Below are 16,385 nucleotides of genomic sequence, written 5' to 3'. Positions count from 1 at the left end.
TTATTAGTTGTAGTCTTATCTGTTATTAGTTGTAGCCCTATCTGTTATTAGTTGTAGCCCATCTGTTGTTATTAGTTGTAGTCTTATCTGTTATTTGTTGTAGTCCATCTGTTATTAGTTGTAGTCCATCTGTTGTAGTCCATCTATTGTTGTTATTAGTTGTGGTCCATCTGTTGTTGTTATTAGTTGTAGTCCATCTGTTATTAGTTGTAGTCGTATCTGTTATTAGTTGTAGCCCTATCTGTTATTAGTTGTAGCCCATCTGTTGTTATTAGTTGTAGTCTTATCTGTTATTTGTTGTAGTCCATCTGTTATTAGTTGTAGTCTTATCTGTTATTAGTTGTAGTCCATCTGTTGTAGTCCATCTGTTGTTGTTATTAGTTGTGGTCCATCTGTTGTTGTTATTAGTTGTAGCCCATCTGTTGTTGTTATTAGTTGTAGTCCATCTGTTGTAGTCCATCTGTTGTTGTTATTAGTTGTAGTCCATCTGTTGTTGTTATTAGTTGTAGCCCATCTGTTGTTGTTATTAGTTGTAGCCCATCTGTTGTTGTTATTAGTTGTAGTCCATCTGTTGTTATTAGTTGTAGTCCATCTGTTGTTATTAGTTGTAGTCCATCTGTTGTTATTAGTTGTAGTCCATCTGTTATTAGTTGTAGCCCATCTGTTGTTGTTATTAGTTGTAGTCCATCTGTTGTTGTTATTAGTTGTGGTCCATCTGTTGTTGTTATTAGTTGTAGTCCATCTGTTGTAGTCCATCTGTTGTTGTTATTAGTTGTGGTCCATCTGTTGTTGTTATTAGTTGTAGCCCATCTGTTGTTGTTATTAGTTGTAGTCCATCTGTTGTAGTCCATCTGTTGTTGTTATTAGTTGTAGTCCATCTGTTGTTGTTATTAGTTGTAGCCCATCTGTTGTTGTTATTAGTTGTAGCCCATCTGTTGTTGTTATTAGTTGTAGCCCATCTGTTGTTGTTATTAGTTGTAGTCCATCTGTTGTTATTAGTTGTGGTCCATCTGTTGTTTTTATTAGTTGTAGTCTTATCTGTTATTAGTTGTATCCCATCTGTTGTTGTTATTAGTTGTAGCCCATCTGTTGTTGTTATTAGTTGTAGCCCATCTGTTGTTGTTATTAGTTGTAGTCCATCTGTTGTTGTTATTAGTTGTAGTCCTATCTGTTATTAGTTGTAGCCCATCTGTTGTTGTTATTAGTTGTAGCCCATCTGTTGTTGTTATTAGTTGTAGCCCATCTGTTGTTGTTATTAGTTGTAGTCCATCTGTTGTTATTAGTTGTAGTCCATCTGTTGTTATTAGTTGTAGTCCATCTGTTATTAGTTGTAGCCCATCTGTTGTTGTTATTAGTTGTAGTCCATCTGTTGTTGTTATTAGTTGTGGTCCATCTGTTGTTGTTATTAGTTGTAGTCCATCTGTTGTTATTAGTTGTAGTCCATCTGTTATTAGTTGTGGTCCATCTGTTGTTGTTATTAGTTGTAGTCCATCTGTTGTTATTAGTTGTAGTCCATCTGTTATTAGTTGTAGCCCATCTGTTGTTGTTATTAGTTGTTATTAGTTGTAGCCCATCTGTTGTTATTAGTTGTAGTCTTATCTGTTATTAGTTGTAGCCCATCTGTTGTTGTTATTAGTTGTAGCCCATCTGTTGTTGTTATTAGTTGTAGGCCTATCTGTTGTTATTAGTTGTAGCCCTATCTGGTGTTATTAGTTGTAGCCCTATCTGTTGTTATTAGTTGTATCCCTATCTGTTGTTGTTATTAGTTGTAGTCCATCTGTTATTAGTTGTAGTCCATCTGTTGTTATTAGTTGTAGTCCATCTGTTGTTATTAGTTGTAGTCCATCTGTTATTAGTTGTAGCCCATCTGTTATTAGTTGTAGCCCATCTGTTGTTGTTATTAGTTGTAGCCCTATCTGTTGTTGTTATTAGTTGTAGCCCATCTGTTATTATTTGTAGATACAAAACTGAACGTAAAGTTCAGCAGGGCTAAACAGCAACTATGCAAAAACAAGATCCCACAATCTGAAGTGGGAAAAAGGGCTACCTAAGTATGATCCCTAATCAGAGACCACGATAGACAGCTGCCTCTGATTGGGAACCATACAGTGCCTTGCGAAAGTATTCGGCCCCCTTGAACTTTGCGACCTTTTGCCACATTTCAGGCTTCAAACATAAAGATATAAAACTGTATTTTTTTGTGAAGAATCAACAACAAGTGGGACACAATCATGAAGTGGAACGACATTTATTGGATATTTCAAACTTTTTTAACAAATCAAAAACTGAAAAATTGGGCGTGCAAAATTATTCAGCCCCCTTAAGTTAATACTTTGTAGCGCCACCTTTTGCTGCGATTACAGCTGTAAGTCGCTTGGGGTATGTCTCTATCAGTTTTGCACATTGAGAGACTGACATTTTTTCCCATTCCTCCTTGCGAAACAGCTTGAGCTCAGTGAGGTTGGATGGAGAGCATTTGTGAACAGCAGTTTTCAGTTCTTTCCACAGATTCTCGATTGGATTCAGGTCTGGACTTTGACTTGGCCATTCTAACACCTGGATATGTTTATTTTTGAACCATTCCATTGTAGATTTTGCTTTATGTTTTGGATCATTGTCTTGTTGGAAGACAAATCTCCGTCCCAGTCTCAGGTCTTTTGCAGACTCCATCAGACTCCATCCATTCTTCCAGAATGGTCCTGTATTTGGCTCCATCCATCTTCCCATCAATTTTAACCATCTTCCCTGTCCCTGCTGAAGAAAAGCAGGCCCAAACCATGATGCTGCCACCACCATGTTTGACAGTGTGGATGGTGTGTTCAGGGTGATGAGCTGTGTTGCTTTTACGCCAAACATAACGTTTTGCATTGTTGCCAAAAAGTTCAAATTTGGTTTCATCTGACCAGAGCACCTTCTTCCACATGTTTGGTGTGTCTCCCAGGTGGCTTGTGGCAAACTTTAAACGACACTTTTTATGGATATCTTTAAGAAATGGCTTTCTTCTTGCCACTCTTCCATAAAGACCAGATTTGTGCACTATATGACTGATTGTTGTCCTATGGACAGAGTCTCCCACCTCAGCTGTAGATCTCTGCAGTTAATCCAGAGTGATCATGGGCCTCTTGGCTGCATCTCTGATCAGTCTTCTCCTTGTATGAGCTGAAAGTTTAGAAGGACGGCCAGGTCTTGGTAGATTTGCAGTGGTCTGATACTCCTTCCATTTCAATATTATCGCTTGCACAGTGCTCCTTGGGATGTTTAAAGCTTGGGAAATCTTTTTGTATCTAAATCCGGCTTTAAACTTCTTCACAACAGTATCTCGGACCTGCCTGGTGTGTTCCTTGTTCTTCATGATGCTCTCTGCGCTTTTAACGGACCTCTGAGACTATCACAGTGCAGGTGCATTTATACGGAGACTTGATTACACACAGGTGGATTGTATTTATCATCATTAGTCATTTAGGTCAACAGTGGATCATTCAGAGATCCTCACTGAACTTCTGGAGAGAGTTTGCTGCACTGAAAGTAAAGGGGCTGAATAATTTGGCACGCCCAATTTTTCAGTTTTTGATTTGTTAAAAAAGTTTGAAATATCCAATAAATGTCGTTCTACTACATGATTGTGTCCCACTTGTTTTTGATTCTTCACAAAAAAATACAGTTTTATATCTTTATGTTTGAAGCCTGAAATGTGGCAAAAGGTCGCAAAGTTCAAGGGGGCCGAATAATTTCGCAAGGCACTGTACCTGGCCAACAAAGAAACAGAAACTAGAATGCCCACCCAAATCACACCCTGACCTAACCAAATAGAGAAATAAAAGGGCTCTCTAAGGTCAGGGTACAACACCCTGGCCTTTTATTTATTAATATATATTATGAAAACTGGTGTCACTCTCTTCAATTCACTTTTGTGCTCTTCCTTTTTTCAAAATCACAAACAACATTACATTGAATCGTAGAATCACATCCCGTTGCATATTTACTTACGAGGTAATGCTTGTTTGTCTGCTGAGCTCATACACTCTCATTTCTAAAACCTACTTCATTTTTGTCTGGCTTTTCAAGAAAACATCATATGGGGAGGCAAGGAAGATCACATTTGGAGGGGAATCTAACAGGCATCTTTTATTTCAAATGAACGGATCAAAAGTAAACAATCAGATGGGAGGATAAATTATATAAGACAACCAAATAAATAATATCTCTATCTGTCGATTTCTAAGGATGGTACATTTTCCACATCACTACTACCCAGTGATAAAGACAAATTAAATCAATCTCCCAACACATTTCCTCCCCAGACAGGCACCAGATATTGGCCGTGTTCAAAATGCATCTGTCTGTCCTTGTTTTCTTGAGGTAATCACAGGTCTAACATTGATTTGATAGCTGTAAGCATGGTAACCACCCTATTACTTGGGTAGGAAGGACGGGTGTGTTTCTGGAGTATTGGAACAGTACCATTGTTTGAATCATAGCCTTCATCAGCTTGTGTATTACCAAGCCAGTTTGGGAGGGGACTACATCATCATCAGCTGAGGGAAAACAACGATGGAGGAGGAGCTAAAGCAGGAATTGATGGAGAGGCAATTGAGCTTCCCCGTCAATCAAAAAGGGCCAGGAATGAGATTGTGTAAAATAGATAGGGGTGAAATCAATGGAGATTCGGGACTTGGACTCCAGTGCTTATATACGGAGGAGCACTAATTACCTCCAACCCCTCACTCTGTCAGCAAGTGTGTGTGGCGGATGAATCAGAATTAGCTCGGTAACATAGATAATTAAGATGTCTTATCTGCATAACATAATTGTGTGATTGAACTGTTGAACTCTTGTTATTAGAATGTATCCCTTCAGACTCTGGTGTTTGCAGTTGCACTTCCTCCCTCATATGGGCCCCACTGGGGCCCAGAGAGGGGAGAAGTCAGGCTTGCCCATCACATGTCCCTTTTGCTATGCAGAATATCAGAAAGCGAAGAGGACAGGAGGGAACAATTGTCTTCATATGTGAATGTGTCTTTACCTATTCTAAACCACGTGAAGGGATGGCGTGATTAATGGGGAACCAATTACTTGTCTCCACAATGTCTGTGCTCCAGTCACTCCCTCCTTCGACCTTGGGGGAGATAAGGTCTGAGACAGGATGTATTGGGTAGCGTCTGGAACCATTGTACATCATCTCTGATTTTGCACCTATCCTGGGATAGTGCATGGCCCAGAGGCTCACTCCCCTCATTGAGCTCTGTGAGAGGCAAATCATGTATTTACCTGATTTGTTTAATAATAATAGTTAACAATTATATATACATAACAAACAGTAAAACATTACTAAGGCTGTGTTTTTGCAAAGGGATGGGTTCTACTCCAACTCCCTGCAGCTAGTCTAGGTGTGTGGTCAAGCACATGGATTTTGCTTAAGATAGGGTTATCTGGAGCTGACAATTGATTTATGCAATATAATGAGTTAGTGTTTCTGTACTGTGAGGTACCAGGGATGAGATGAGAGCCTTGTCTTAGGGGCCAAACTCTGTACAATAAGAGCAGTCTTCATAGCAAATGCTATCTGGCTGGGGGATACTCCTTTCTTATATATCAAGTCTCACTTTGTGACCCATTCCATACATCTGTTGTTTGTCATGTAGACTAAGGGGGTGTATCTTTGCTATAAAATATCTTTGTATTCTTTGTGTTGAGGCTCTCAACCCAACAGTCAAGAGTGTTGAGTTGACCAGCCTTGTTATTGCAGAGCACTCACATCATTCACTTGTGTGTGTATTGTGACCTGCTTTCCTTATTAATAAGTGAATAAAGATTTAGTTTAAGTATAATACTGACTTGTGTGATAAGTCTGTCTCTCGTCATTTGATAATAAAGAAATAACCACCATATTTGGCGACGAGGATTGGATATGAATCTTCACTTGGTGACCGCTCCTGATGACCTGGGTAAGTAGTACATGAGGGATCCCTCAAACTTGGGATCTCAGGGAGACCACACTCCATGAACGAAGCAGATTGGACCCACCTGAGAGGAAGTGAGCCGAGTGGATACCACATCCCGCACATAAAAAATATATACACTACCATTCAAAAGTTTGAGGTCACTTAGAAATGTCCTTGTTTTTGAAAGAAAAAAATAACATCAAATTGATCAGAAATACAGTGCCTTGCAAAAGTATTCATTCCCCTTGTTTTTCATATTTTGTTGGATTTCAACCTGTAATTTAAATGGATTTTATTTGGACGTCTTGTAATGGACATACACAAAATAGTCCAAATTGGTGAAGTGAAATGGAAAATATTACTTGTTTAAAAAAATGATAACACATAAAAAATGGAAATGTGGTGCGTACATATGTATTCACCCCCTTTGCTGTGAAACCCCTGAATAAGATCTGGTGCGACCAATTACCTTCAGAAGTCACATCATTAGTTAGATTGCACACAGGTGGACTTTATTTAAGTGTCACATGATCTCAGTATATATACACCTGTTCTGAAAGGCCCCAGAGTCTGCAACACCACCAAGCAAGCGGCACCATGAAGACCAAGGAGCTCTCCAAACAGGTCAGGGACAAAGTTGTGGAGAAGTAATGATCAGAGTTGGGTTAGCCTAGTGGTTAGAGCATTGGACTAGTAACCGGAATGGTTGCAAGTTCAAACCCCCGAGCTGACAAGGTACAAATCTGTTGTTCTGCCCCTGAACAGGCAGTTAACCCTTTGTTCCTAGGTCGTCATTGAAAATAAGAATTTGTTCTTAACTGACTTGCCTCGTTAAATAAAGATAAATAAAAACATATCCTAATATATCCATTATTTAAACATGGAAAGAATATGGCACCACAACAAACCTGCCAAGAGAGGGCCGCCCACAGAAACTCACGGACCAGGCAAGGAGGGCATTAATCATAGAGGAAACAAAGAGACCAAGGATAAACCTGAAGGAGCTGCAAAGCTCCACAGCGGAGATTGGAGTATCTGTCCATTGGACCACTTTAAGCCGTACTCTCCACAGAGCTGGGCTTTATGGAAGACTGGCCAGAACAAAATAAGCAAACACATTTGGTGTTCCCCAAAAGGCATGTGGGAGACTCCCCAAACATATGGTGAAGCTACTCTGGTCAGATGAGACTAAAATTGAGCTTTTTTGTCACGACTTCCGCCGAAGTTGGCTCCCCTGCCTGTTCGGGCGGTGCTCAGCGGTTGTCGTCACTGTCCTACTAGCCACCACCGATCCCTTTTTTTGTTTGTCTGTTTTGTCTTATTAGTTTCACCTGTGTTTCTGTTGTTTGGTTTAATGAGCTTCCCTATATTTAGTAGGTAGACCCACCCTTGTTTTGTGCGGGATTCTCTTTATGTTACGTGTGTGCATTTTAGGTAGAGGTGGATTTATTTTCTTAACTTGGCACCCTGTGCTTTTTGGTATTGTTGGTATTGTTGGGCTTGTCATTTTGTGTGCCGAAGTAAAGAGTACTTTTCCCCAGTGGAACTCTCTGCATCTGATTCCTTCACCCACCTAGTCTCGCGTGACATTTTTGGCCATTTTGGCCAAACGCTATGTCTGGCGCAAACCCAACACCTCTCAATACCTGGAACACCATCCCCACAGTGAAGGATGGTGGTGGCAGCATCATGCTGTTGGGATGTTTTTCATTGGCATGGACTGGAAAACTGGTCAGAATTGAAGGAATGATGGATGGTGCTAAATACAGGGAAATTCTTGAGGGAAACCTGTTTCAGTCTTCTAGAGATTTGAGACTGGGAAGGAGGTTCACCTTCCAGCAGGACAATGACCCTAAGTATACTGCTAAAGCAACACCCGAGTGCTTTAAAGGGAAACATTTAATGTTTTGAAATGGCCTAGTCAAAGCCGAGGCCTCAATCCAATTGAGAATCTGTGGTATGACTTAAAGATTGCTGTATACCAGCGGAACCCATCCAACTTGATGGAGCTGGAGCAGTTTTGCCTTAACGAATGGGCAAAAATCCCTGGGGATAGATGTGCCAAGCTTATAGAGCATTACCCCAAGGGACTTGTAGCAGTAATTGCTGCAAATTGTGACTCTGCAAAGTTTTGACTTTGGGAGGGGGTTGAATAGTTATGCACCCTCAAGTTTTCATTTTTTGGGGTATTATTTCTTGTTTGTTTCACAATAAAAAAATATTTTGCATCTTCAAAGTGGTAGGCATGTTGTGTAAATCAAATGATACAAAAAATCTATTTAAAAAAACTGGTGAATACTTTCGCAAGCCACTGTACAGTGTAGACATTATTAATACTGTAAATGACTATTGTAGCTGGAAACAGCAGATTGTTTTATGGAATATCTACATAGGCCTACAGAGGCCCATTATCAGCAACCATCACTCTTGTGTTCCAATGGCACATTGTGTTAGCTAATCCAAATGTATCATTTTAAAAGGCTAATTGATCATTAGAAAACCCTTTTGCAATTAGTGCAGCTGAAAACTGTTGTCTGATTAAAGAAGCAATAAAACTGGCCTTTAAACTAGTTGAGTATCTGGGGCATCAGCATTTGTGGGTTCGATTACAGTCTCAAAATGGCCAGAAACAAAGAACTTTCTTCTGAAACTAATCAGTCTATTCTTGTTCTGACAAATAAAGGCTATCCCATGCGAGAAATTGGCAAGAAACTGAAGATCCCATACAACACTGTATACTACTCCCTTCACAGAACCACGCAAACTGGCTCTAAACAGAATAGAAATAGTGGGAGGCCCCGGTGCACAACTGAGCAAGAGGACAAGTACATTAGAGTGTCTAGTTTGAGAAACAGACACCTCACAAGTCTTCAACAGGCAGCTTCATTAAATATAACCCCCCCCCCCCCCCCCCCTGACTCCTGTGCCTCCCCTCATGTATGAATCTCCCTTAGCAGCAGCAGGGGACAAACTCCTCTCTGGACTGGCCATGCTGGTGTTGGGGATGACGTCAACTCTCAGACCACAGAGGCTAGGGTGCGGCTGGAGGAGCCAGACAAGCGGACAGAAAGAGTCACCCCCTATAGGAAGGGGGAGAGGAGGGCCTGCGTGGACACCCTCTGCTCAACAACAGCCATGTTTGCAGCCAACCAACCAATGGCCAGGGCCACCCAAACAGGGGGCCCCTCAGCAACAGTGGGGTCGACAAGGGGGCCCTCAAGGCAGAGGCCAACCTGTGGCCTGGCAGTCGTGGGCCGCCTGCACAGATGACCCTATACAATCCAGGACAGGAACAGCAGAATTGACATGATGAGGGGACAGGGAAAGAACAGGGAGAATCAGAACAAGTAGAACAACCAGAGCCATACCCTTCCTCGAATTGAGCCAACTGTGGAGGCTTCCGTCAATGGTGAGTCAATAATATTTCTTGTTGACACTGGGGCTGCTATGTCTGCCATTAATTGAAAGGCTATGAAAAAGCCTCCCATGTCTAGTGAAACAGTCAAAACTGTTGGGGCTTCAGGCCTCCCATTCCGAGAACATGTAGCTATGCCTCTGCCTGTCTACTTTTGTAAGGAAAAATGTCAACGCCAATTTCACTACTCCAATCACTGCCTGGTCAATCTAATGGGCAGGGACCACTTGTGCAAATTAGGCATTAATGTAATGTGTGTCCGGCTCACTGTTATACATGAGGAGGAGAGGGAGCAATTGATGTTGATGTCTGAGTTTTGTGACTGGTATTATTCATGGGTGGTTGATAATGAGGTGCCCAGTGTTGCTCGTGTTTTCTTAATGCCTTAAACCCATTGGGGACAGTTTCATGTCTGAAGCAGACTTACATTGCACCTTCCATTTTTCACCATTGAAAAAAGAGAGAGAGAGAGATAAGAGACCTGAGATATGATAACAAATGGCTTTTAGAAAGTGTAGCATCAGAATCAGTACAGAGTGAGGGTCTGTATTGTAGCAGTGATTTCTGTGCTCTAGGGGTTAATTTAACCCCTGCACAGCAATAGCTCTACATGTTTGAGGATAGCGCACCACACGTGTCCCTGGCAAAATCAGACAGATGAGTGGGCGGATACTGGGGTTTGGATGAAGGGACTGGTGAATGCTTGTGGTTACTGCTACAGACACCAGGCGCCCCTCCAGAGCACAGTATCCAGTCAGTAAAGAAGCTATTGCTGGTATTACTCCGGTACATGCTTCATTGCTAGAGTACGGAGCGTTAGTCCTGTGTCCAGAGTCACCTTGATACCCCTGTCTTGTCAGTAAGGAAAGCCTCAGGGGATTGCCGTTTAGTTCAAGATTAAGGCCCGTTTAAGAATGCTGTCTTTGCCACTGTGGTTCCCAATCCAACTACGTTATCTGCAGTCCCAGCCACAGCTAATTGGTTTTCTGTTATTGATTTGGCTAATGCATTTTTTTTTTGCATTCCCGTTGCACCAGAGTCACAGTTCTGGTTTGCGTTCACGTTCCTCGGAAAGAAGTACACTGAGACCCCTGCAATCTTTTCAGCTGCATTGGCACAACATTTGGAGGGTTTCGTTCCCCCCGCAGGGGAACACATTGATATAGTACGTTGATGACTTGTTACTGTACTCTTCAGGCATGTGAAACTGACACTCAAGCACCTTTTGATCTTTCTGGTAGGGACCACAAAGTATGAATAAAAACTATTTAAGTATTTTAGGACATGATACCACACCAATGGCAGACAGCTGGGGTCCAGAGAGAGTACAGGCTATTATCTCTATCCCAAAGCCGGTTACCAAACCACACATGATGTCACTGACTGGTATGATAGTAGGGCGTGGTTGCCTGACTAGGCCAAGGTTGTCCAGCCTCTCTCAGATCTCATTTACGGTCACAAGATGGATATGAATCATGAAATCAAATGAATGACTGACTGCCCTGACGAAACTGAAACAACTCATGACTGCTTCTCCACGTCTCGGTCGCCCTGTGCACATTCTAAACCCTTTCCATCTGTTTGTGTGTGAGAAGAAAGCTTGTATGTCTCCTTTGTTGACTCAGGCTCAATCCAGCGACACTGTTGCTGAACATGGATGGAGGACCCCACGACTGCACACCTCTGATCGACACGGTATCAAAACCAAGGTCAGATTTCACCCGGTGGAAACAGCGTGGGTTTGCTGATAACCTTTTGAAAGCTATTCTTCTCCCTTCTAAAAATCGCTGTATGTAAATGTTTGCCTCATACTAACTCTCTTGCACCTGTCTCCAAGGGCAACACAGTGGCTGATTTGGCAGCAAAGCAGCAGATGTGTTACAGATGGTTTCACTTCCTGTTAACTTTTTCTCAACTACTTATATATCTCACTTACAATCCTCTGTAGGTCCAGCTGAATCAAGGAAGTGGAAACGACTTCGTACATACGATCGGGTGTAGAAACTCTGGCGGGGCCCTTCTGGGTTACCAGTCCTAACACGTTGTCACATGATAGAGACAGGAGTCCCTCCCACCTTGGGTGAAGACTAGAGAGAAGAGGGCGATGCGGCCCATCTACTATCCCCATGACTAGGGAAGGAACTTGTTCTTCCAGATGTTGAATCAGACTGCACAGATAATTCTACAATCTGTTATGTCTGTGGGCATGTTCAGAGAGATGACTGTCCTATCTGTGGTGATGAGGCCTGTGTTTAGACACTGATTCTCCTGTAACTTAGGGAGCATTTCTTATTTCTGTATTTTCCTCAACAATGTAGTATTCTGTATGATTAAACATGTGTAAGTATGTCTTGAGGAATAAAGGTTGTAAACTCAGTTTCCCAACGGAGGAATCTTACATGGAAAGAAGGTACTCGACATTGAAGGGATTTGATTCTCTATTTTATTTTTTTATAATTCATATACTCTGCAACAAATGCTAGTAAGATATCATGTTACTGTTCTGATGTCTCCGGAAGGGACTCCGTCCCTTGAGAGGGGAATGTGGTGGAAGAATCAGAATTAGCTTGGTGACATAGATAATTAAGATGTCTTAAGATGTCTTATCTGCATAACATGCTTACATGATTGAACTGTTGAACTCTTTGTTATTAGAATGTATCCCTTCGGACTCTGGTGTTTGCAGTTGCACTTCCTCCCTCACATGGGGAGAAGTCAGGCTTGTCCATCCCATTTCCCTGTTGCTATGCAGAATATCAGAAAGATAAGAGGTCAGGAGAGAGAATTTTGTCTTCATATGTGAATATGTGTCTTTACCTACTGTAAACCATGTGAAGGGATGGCGTGATTAACCAATTACTTGTATCCACAATGTCTGTGCCCAGTCACTCCCTTCTTCTGCCATGGGGGAGATAGGGTCTGAGACAGGATGTGTGGGGTAGTGTCTGGAACCTTCGTACGTCATCTAGAGAAGCTTAACCAAGTTCAATTCTCTCCCCTCCCTCTTTCCCCCTCCTTCTCTCACTTGCTGACCTTCAACATGGGGGGTCCCACGCTGGTACATACTTAGCCCTTACTCCATGTTCACCCATGACTGCATTGCCACGTGTTCTTAATGTTTTGTACACTGTGTATATACTGTATTCTAGTCATGGCTCATCCTATATCATTTACTTTTGATTTTTACGCAACCAATAAACTTTGATTTGATTTGCAGGTAAAGAACTGCACTTGAGTCTCAGCTCTAAATGGTCTTTCTCTCTCTCCTTCTCTCCTTCCCTATCACTCTCTCTCTCCCTCCCTCTCTCTCACCCTTGCAGGTAAATAAATGCCCTTGAGTCTCAGATCTAAACGTTCTCGATCTCTCTTTCTCCCACTCTCCCCCTCTCACTCCCCCTCTCTCTCTCCCCCTCTCCCCCTCTCTCGCTCTCTTCCCCTTTCTCTCTGCTCTCTCCCCCTCTCTCTCTGCTCTCTCCCCCTCTCTCTGCTCTCTCCCGCTCTCTCCCCCTCTCTCTGCTCTCTCTCCTCTCTCCCCCTCTCTCTCCCCCTCTCTTCCTGGTACACTGTTAAATTATTTAGCCATTTAAACATACATTCTTTGAAGGAAAACGTTTCGTTTTTTTGCCATAGCTTTCATGTGATTTAAACGTGAGCTTGTCTGAGGTCTCTGACTCGACGACATTTGCAATCCATTGGAGGGCTGCAATTGGTTGCCCAAAATTCTGGACCTTAACGTAAGGTCAATTAAGTGGTTCATTTGCATATTCAAATGTTAGGCAAGTTTTTTTTCTTTTTTTTCTTTATGATACCACAACGACTGAGACGAAGTTAAGGGATCGTTTGCTGTGGCTCTGGACACTAACACTTGAAGAGGCGTTGACACCTCAGCGGTGTCACCTGCTAGGCCGCTACCTTGTGTCCCTTGCTGTTTCCTGGCATCTAGGCATTTTAGCAGCTCTTCAATAAGGACCTGTCCTTTCTTTTTTTTTAAACAAGGCTGTTTATTTTTGAAGATGTGATAGAAGGAGATGAGTGGTGGTGAGACGTGTTTTGATTAAAATGATTAATTAACTAAAGGAACATGTAAAAGGCTGTGAAGGAAGTGGAGTGAAGCAGAACGGATCCAAACCAAATCCAAGACCATCGGAGTACTTTCCCCAATATTTATTGATGACGATTTTCACTGATCTCGTACCTTTGATTAAATTCAGACTAAGACAGTCTAGCAGCGATTGGATACACCATGGAGAGAGAGTTGGTAGGTGGAGTAGTGCTTCAGATCAAGGAACAGCTATGTGTCTAGTTCTCGATACAATTCTAAATCTCCCTCGGGGAAAAAAACAACACAAAGATGTTGGCTGTGTGTTGCTGTGTGAATCCCTATGGGCAGGTTTGTAATGCATGCGAACATCATGAGACAGCATAACACAAGACAATTACGTTGTGTTCTAGATAATGAATTACACAGGATGCTATTAGGCATAGGGAAGATGCAAAAATTAAATACAAAGATTTGATTTGGCTATGAGACAAGCCAAGGAGTGCTTCTGTCTCCTAGTTTCCTGATCTGCAGGTTGTTTTTCATAAGCATTATCTCATACCATTATCTGGTTGGTCTTATAGAGGTTAGAAATCAATGATAACTATTGAAATAGCTATTCCTTCTATCAATGTAAAAAGGTAAATCATCTATTTCATATACAGATCTCTTTCATATACAGTCAGAGTGTTTGGGATAGGTGTCATTTTATCAAGCTGTACCTTCTGTCTAATAAATGTGAGAGTCTACTACTTAAGATGGCTTTACACTGCCCCTTGAGAGAGCTGTCGCTCTGCCGTCTCCCTTCCTCTTAACCTGAATCCTTCCTCAGGGACGTTCTGCTGTCTTCCTCTGAGCTCTTAAGCATTTATCTAACACCATACACACACAGACATACATACATACATAAACACACACCTTTATCTAACACCACACACACTGACAAGTGTAAGGGATCGCACAGACACACACAACCGCACGGGTATATATATATATATATATATATATATATATATATATATATATATATATATATTCTCTCTCTTTCTCTCTCTCTCTGTGAGCATTTTTCCTTTGCCAAAATAATCCATCCATCGGACAGGTGGGGCATATCAAGAGGCGGATTAAAAAGCATGATCATTACACAGGTGCACCTTGTGCTAAGGACAATAAAAGGCCACTCTAAAATGTGCAATTTTGTCACCACACAATGCCACAGATGTATCAAGTTTTGAGGGAGGGTGCAATTGGCATGCTGACTGCAGGAATGTCCACCAGAGCTGTTGCCAGAGAATTGAATGTTAATTTATCTACCATAAGCGTTGTTTTAGAAAATTTGGCAGTACGTCTACCAGTCTCACAAATTTCTTTGGCTGATTGGCTGGGCCTGGCTTCCCAGTGGGTGGGCCTATGCTCTCCCAGGCCCACCCATGGCTGCGCCCCTGCTGAGTCATGTGAATCCATAGATTAGGGCCTTAGGAATTTCTTTAAATTAACTTATTTTCCTTACATGAACTGTAACTCAGTAAAATCTTAGAAATTGTTGCATGTTGCGTTTATATTTTTGTTCAGTATATTTAGGATATTATGGGATATCAAGCACACCAGGGGGCAGAACTACTTGAGAGCCTGGAGGTAGTTTATCATATTTAACATGACTATTTGACAACACTACTCACACCATAAGCATTCCAATCCATCATAGTCCCAGGGAGCTTCAAGAAACATGAACTCAGTGCTCTTAATTTGTTTCAATCTGTCTAATGCTTACATTGTTTGTTGGTAGTCTTTTATCTGCTAAACTAAAGGGTCACTTTGGTTGTGCAGCGCTATATCGTATTATTGTATATTGCTTGGATATAGTACTCAGATTACTGTTTAACAAGTGGGAAAACAGTGGGTTAAGTACAATAAGCTCATATATGGTTCATGGGTTAGTATAAACATGACACCTCAATACCTCATGAGAATGTAGTTGTGACATCATTAAATCAAATCAAAGAGGCTCTGCAAACCGAAAGAAACGGATCAATACATGCACAGTCATAAATAACTACATAGTTAAAATGATGGTGCCTTTACACTTGAAGCTTATTTCCATGTGTCATTTTTTTCCTATTGTTAATTTGAATGGCGTGTTTTGAATGTAAAAAGAGGCGTGTCAATTCATTCATACTGTCTAAAATGATTAAAAAACAATTATAATTCATTAATAATATGTTGATTAATGTGCACCGACACTGTCAAATATATACATAAACTAAGACCGGGATTCAATGCAAAGCGAGTTTTGCGCGGTGCCCTATATAGCCGACAATAAAAATTTTAAATGCATTTTCCCCGGTGTTCACATTTTTCCTGACGTACCATCGCCATCATAGTAATGAATGGGCATGCCGGCATAATGGCAAATTACAGTGTGCTGTGCTAAACGTGCCTTGCATTACATCCTGGCCTAAATAGACTTAAAGGGGAATTGCACTCAAACTACAGCATCTTTTGGTATTGTTTTTATTAGTCCAATGTTGATACAGTCCCAAAATGTCTGGAGACAATTCTCCTTAAAATTCCAATATCTTGACAACTTGACTACTGACATGCAAAACATTTTGGGACTGTATCAACAGTGGACTAATTAAACAAAATACCACAAAAGATAGTTTGAGAGCAATTCCCCTTCATAAGCCAAGGAAGAAAAGATTTGCCCTTATCAAGTTCAAAAAGCAACCCTATTTGTTTTCGAAGTGTGCATAGATAATGAGAGTAAACATTACAGAATTTACGACAGTCAATATTAAAGACAACAAACATTCAACAGATGAGTATAGTAACAATTCATGATTGATTGACATATTATTCTACAAATGAATAAATAGACAGTACAGATGGTAATATGGAGTATACTGCATACTAAGAACAGAGGTGGACTTTGCAGAGCGTGCCTAAACAGTTCAATTTCCCCCACACCCCAAACGTGAAAACAAAGACC

The sequence above is a fragment of the Oncorhynchus kisutch genome, unplaced genomic scaffold, assembly GCF_002021735.2.
Source record: "Oncorhynchus kisutch isolate 150728-3 unplaced genomic scaffold, Okis_V2 scaffold534, whole genome shotgun sequence".
Taxonomy (NCBI): Eukaryota; Metazoa; Chordata; class Actinopteri; order Salmoniformes; family Salmonidae; genus Oncorhynchus; species Oncorhynchus kisutch.
This window is presented reverse-complemented; position numbering follows the sequence as displayed.